Source organism: Bemisia tabaci, chromosome 5, assembly GCF_918797505.1.
Source record: "Bemisia tabaci chromosome 5, PGI_BMITA_v3".
Taxonomy (NCBI): domain Eukaryota; kingdom Metazoa; phylum Arthropoda; class Insecta; order Hemiptera; family Aleyrodidae; genus Bemisia; species Bemisia tabaci.
The window spans coordinates 9,127,632-9,133,826 of record NC_092797.1 but is presented as its reverse complement, the minus strand read 5'-3'; the positions used below and the strand labels follow the sequence as shown (position 1 = coordinate 9,133,826).

At 41.8% G+C, this 6,195-nt stretch overlaps 1 protein-coding gene across 1 annotated transcript in view; it reads right to left on the bottom strand.

The window, feature by feature from the left end:
- The window catches only part of LOC109042807 (small ubiquitin-related modifier), a 112,793-nt gene that overhangs the window by 44,992 nt on the left and 61,606 nt on the right, over window positions 1–6,195 (bottom strand). The window lies entirely within an intron of this gene.

Below are 6,195 nucleotides of genomic sequence, written 5' to 3'. Positions count from 1 at the left end.
GCGCTGGAACTCCCGCCCTGCCCCCCGAAATTGCAGGCCCATCGTGTTCTAGTAAAGTTTTAGCAAGAAGATTTAAAGATTTTAGAATTTTTTAGTATTAAGCTATTACTTCTTTTTACGCCCTTTCTAAAAGGTCCCTCGACATTTTCCTCTAAAGTCAACGGTTTTAAAAAAAATGAGAAAAAAGGTCAGTGATAGTAAGAATTTTTGCCACGGCCGTTTTAAAAACCCATATTTTCGGCCTCAGAAATTAATTACTTTTTCGATAATTTTGTGTAACGAATTGATAGTAAATTTTGTGGCCTTTCATAGAAGTTGCTTGACATTTCCTTCAAAATTCGACGGTTTACAAGAAAAATGAGAAAAAAGGTCTCTCATCATAAGAATTCTTGCCGCGGCTTTTCTTTAAAGCCCATATTTTTGGTCACAAGGATTTTTGGTTTTGTAACTTTTTTGTAATGAACTAATAGTAAATTTTACGTTCTCTTTTTTAAAAGGTCCTTTGACATTTTTCATAAAAGTCGGCGGTTTAAGAGAAAAATGAGGAAAAAGGTCACTGATCAAGAAGTTTTGCCTAGCCGTTTTTGAAATCCTTATTTTCGGACTCAGATAGGTAGGTATTACTTTTTCGAAAATTTTGAGCGATGATCTGATACCAAATTTTATGGTCTTTCGTAAACGTTCTTAAAGATTTTCCTCTAAAATTAAGGGAAAATGAGAAAAAAAGGTCACCGATTCCGATTGTAAGAATTTTTACTGCGGCTTTTTTGAAAACCCATTTTTCGGTCACAGGAATTTTATTTTTTTAACGAATTTTTTGATACTGATGGATAGGAAATATCGCGCTCTATAAAATGAGTCTGTTTTATTCTCGTTTGAGTCGAAAACTTTTGGAGTTATAAGCGATAAATTAACAAGAAACACACGCGTTCCCCGCGGATAATAAGGCAGCGGCAGCGTAGTGGAGCCCAGTTGCTAAAAGAAATTTCATCGAATGAAATTTCGTGAAATTTCACAAGAAATTTCGTGAAATTTCACAAGAAATTTCTTGAAATTTCCTCATGAAATTTCTTCTTATAATCTTTCACAAAATTTCTTAACTCTGGTGGAGCCCCAAAATCCGGTCTACCTGGTAGACAAAGGTAGGGAAAGAAATGTGAAGGTCGCGCGGAGTCTCGGACAACGGTGGCGCCCGGCGGGGGGGGGGGGGGGGGTGGAAAGGTGGAAAGGTGCTAAAAGGAAAAGAAGAAATTAATGATGAAAAGATGAGCCAGGCGCTAGGCTGGTGAATAGAGATAGAAGAAAAGGCTAAGGCATAGGTAGGAACAGGAACACGACACGTTCTCAGGGGCGAAGAAACATTTTTAGGGGAGAAGAAACTTTTTTACGCGTAGGGAAACTTTTTTTAGGGGTAAAGAAGGATTTTCAGCGCGGCGTGAAAATGTTGTGCTCCACTGCTCCAATCCGCAGATAAAAATTTTCCCGTCCCTGATCGTGAAAATATCGAATATCTGGAAGAGAAATGAAAAAGGTGAAAAATCCTTCCCTCCGTCAAACGTTCGATATCGCGACTGCTCACAATCAGTGCGGACTGCTGCGGGCTGGTGCGGAGAAGGATCTTGCCGCAGTTGCCGCGCCACATAAAACTGCTTTCGATAGATCGATTGAGCGGGGTGGAGAAACGTTTCTAGGAATAGAACCATTTTTACGCGGCGGAGGAGCCGAGAGGAAAAAATGGAGCTAATCGATGCGATATATTTCAGTGGCGTGCGGTCCGGATAAGCAAGGCAAGAGCACAGCTTGCCCAGATATTTCAAAAGAAAGAAGAAAATTACACCTATTATATGTTTTACATTTTAGCAAATATAATTAAATGAAAGGTGTTCAGTAAGTAAATTTCATTAAAAACAGAAGGGGAGGGAGAGAGAACGAGAGCCAGTTTCGTCCTCCCCTCCCCCCTGCGCCTGCGGGCAGCGCGCGGGCCTCATCTCCCAGCAGTTCCCCAAGTCTTCCTTTTCTTCCCGCAGGTGCGTGTTGCGAAACTACGCAATTTATATGAAAAATAAATTTCAGCAAACCGATCAGTAAAAAAGAACTAAAATACAATGGCAGTTTAATGCGGCACAATTTTCATAAGAAAGTGCAGTGGTTTTGTCACCTGCGTCACGGGCCCATCCAGGACCCGGGCCCCGGTACCAAGGACCTAGTATCCCCTCCCCTCTTGTGGCGGGCCTGCGGCACAAATAGAATATAATTTGCCAGCGCCGCATCAAAAGTTCACATGGAAAACCTACAGTTAAGAAATGTCCTGGCTTAAAATTGCTTCACTATACTCATGAGTGTGAAGTTGCTATTTTTGAAGAAGCGGGTTACTTTGTTCCTGCGAAAAATAGTTTTTCATAACCCGCCACACAATACTCTGGTTTCTAGCCATCATCATTTTTAAATTTTGAAGATTTGACTGGAATGATTTCCCCTTTTTCTAAGTTTCACAAAAACCGACAGGAGCCGAGATAGCATTTTAGGCCACGGCCGCCATCTTGGGTTTACGAATTTTGGAAATTTGACTAGAAATTTGAGTTTTCCGTCGAAAAATACCCCGCGATACCGAGTTTCACCGAACTCGTACGAACAGAAACTGAGATAGCATATTAGGCCACGTCCGCCATCTTGGAATTGAAAATTTTCAAAAATTGACTAAAAATTCGAGTTTCCCGTCGAAAAATAACCTCAGACACCGAGTTTCAGAAAAATCCATCGAACAGGAGCCGACATAGCATTTTAGACTACGTCCGCCATCTTGGATTTGAGAATTTTTAAAACTTGACTAGAAATTCGAGTTTCCTGTCGAAATCGAAAAGTACCCCTGCTCCCGCGGTTCACAAATCTCTATAACGAACAGAAACCGAGATAGAATTTTAGGCCACATCCAACATCTTGGAGTTGAGAATTTTAGAAAATTGACTAACAATTCGAGTTTCCCGTTGAAAAATATCACATAGTGCCGCGTTTCACAAGACTCGAACAAACAGAAACCGAGATAGCATTTTAGCCCACGTCCGCCATCTTGGATTTGAGAATTTTAAAAAATTGACTTAAAATTCGAGTTTCCTGTCGAAAAGTACCTTCTGACACCGAATTTCAGAAAAATCCATCGAACAGGAGCCGAGATAGCATTTTAAGCCACTTTAGTCATTATTCGGATTTTCGAATTTTGATTTAAAACGCGCGATACCCAAAATCGAAGGTCAGATTCGGATTTCTCGTAAAAAATCGATGCGATTTCATTTATCATACCCTGACACCGAATTTCAAAAAAATCCATCGAACAGGACCCGCAATGGCATTTTAGGCTACGTCCGTCATTTCTGATTTTTGAATTTAAAAAATTTGACTTAAAGGGCGTGATACACAAAATCGAAGGTCAGATTCGGATTCCTCGTTAAAAATCGATGCAATTTCATGTATCATACCCGAGCATAGTTCGAGCATATGAATGCAACGTGGCAACATGGGTAGTGCTCAGTGGGTCAGCGGAGGAGGAAGAATAAGAATTTATCGTAAGGAATTCCTCGGGACGAAACCGAACGCTTACCCAGAGACAAGAGACCCTCCACTAGTAACTTGGCTATGGTGGAAGCTTTTACTTTCGGGACTTCAGCATTCTACTGTTGACTTACCTACATGGTTGATGTTCAACAACGTGTTGGCAGTTTCGTTTCGCAAACAAGCCGAAAATGGCCGACGTTTGGGAAAGTTGTTTGGCTTATGACGTCATCCAAAGCTCATCATCGACCATGTAGGTAAGTCAACAGCCGAAAATAGGGTGATGACTGTTGCTCGCTCATAATTGTCCATAAGGAATTGTTGAAACCCCGAAAGTAAAAGCTTCCACCTGTCGCTAGGAGGCCAGTGGAGGGTCTCTTGTCTCTGCGCTTACCATTCGCGCTAATGCTCCGCGGCCCGGGTCACTATTTTCTACCTGCTCACCGATTCGGGCCGCCGGACGACAAACATGAAACATGCGACAAACCGAACCGGCCTAAGCGCCGCCGGCCGGCGCCTCCAGCGCCTCCCCGTTCGGTTCAAGATCCATCCATATAGGTCAGTCATTCCCGAAACCCAAATGAGAATCTTCTGCGCATGACGTCAGCATTACTGCCGCGAAAACCAGAAATGTCGGAAACAATGCTTTTCTTATGGGAGAGAACAAATTTTTCTTAATGAATCATTTAAATTTCTTACTTTTAAATTCTTTGAAGCTTTCTGAGTGTCGAAAGGAACGTTTAGAAATTAGCGTCAAGGGTTTCAATTCAGCTGAATTTGCGTTTTTATATTTTTAAATGATTTTTGAAGTCAGCGATGTAACAAGCCATCTAGTGGTATAGATTCGCGTGTAAAAATGGCTGATGCAGAGTGAACTGTAAAAATGAAAGAACACAAATTCGGCAAAATCGAAACCCTGAATGCTAATGTCTAAACGTTCTTTTCGACACACAGAAAGTTTCAAAGGATTTAAAAGTAAGAAATTTAAATGATTCATTAAGAAAAATTTGCTCTCTCCCATAAGAAAAGCATTGTTTCCGACTTTTCTGGTTTTCGCGGCAGTAATGCTGACGTCACGAGCCAATGGAAAGGGGCTTACCCCGAGCGGGGAAATCTGTATGGAATGATTTCCGTAACCCTTGCGCGGGGGAGCGCTGCAGTCGCGGGCGGGTGACTGATTCGCGGGGGGGAGACATTCTGGCGGGGGGGCGTATGTGAATCGTGCGCGGGCACCACTGTTGTGCGCGAGGGTGACTGATCCGGGGGAGGGGGCCATTGTTTCGATTCATCGAAGAATCGATACACTACAGTGTTGCCAAGCCTATACACCAAATTTTCATGTCTATGGTTTTGAAATGGACATTACAAGTTCGAGTTTGTTCTGAAGATGGAAGAAGAAGAAGTTACTGTTGTTTGTTTACATAGTTCACGAGGAATATGGGGTTAGGTTTTATGCTTCAAATTTATGCTGACTTTAATTTCGTGAATTACTGAATATCTTAATACGTAATTTGGTGAAATTAAACGCCTATTGATTTGGAGATGGCTGCTAATGAGGGAATAGGTAAGTACGTAGAACTAATTTTATTTTATCGCTGACAGTCTTCCGGAACTGTAATTTGGGCAGCCCAAAACATTGCCACAGCAGATAACGTAAACAATCTGTAATCAACGTAATCAAACAGTTAGAACATGATTTTCTGTTGAATGGCGTTGTAAACTGATATGAATTTTGTCGACTCATTTTTTTCCCTAAACCTACGAAACACCAAGGAGGCCATTTCTTGGACTTTGGACATGAAACGACTTAATCTGTTTTTCCACAACCATACATCATTGCACCAATATTTTTATATAGGTATTGGAAGAACTTTCAGACATCTTCCATAAAATTATAATGTTTCAATATAGCGATTTGTAAGATTGTTTACGTTATCTGCTGTGGCAATGTTTTGGGCTGCCCAAATTACAGTTCCGGAAGACTGTCAGCGATAAAATAAAATTAGTTCTACGTACTTACCTATTCCCTCATTAGCAGCCATCTCCAAATCAATAGGCGTTTAATTTCACCAAATTACGTATTAAGATATTCAGTAATTCACGAAATTAAAGTCAGCATAAATTTGAAGCATAAAACCTAACCCCATATTCCTCGTGAACTATGTAAACAAACAACAGTAACTTCTTCTTCTTCCATCTTCAGAACAAACTCGAACTTGTAATGTCCATTTCAAAACCATAGACATGAAAATTTGGTGTATAGGCTTGGCAACACTGTAGTGTATCGATTCTTCGATGAATCGAAACAATGGCCCCCTCCCCCGGATCAGTCACCCTCGCGCACAACAGTGGTGCCCGCGCGCGATTCACATACGCTCCCCCGCCAGAATGTCTCCCCCCCGCGAATCAGTCACCCGCCCGCGACTGCAGCGCTCCCCCGCGCAAGGGTTACGGAAATCATTCCATAAATCTGCGCAATGACTGACCTATATGGATGGATCTTGGTTCGGTTGCATCTCGGACGACCGGGGCGGCGCGGCGGCGTAGTTCAGAGGGGTAGTATGACAGAATTCATACGCGTTGTTTAACCTCTTTCCTCAAGGCTATGATAACATATGATACATGAAATCTCATCAATTTTTCACGAGG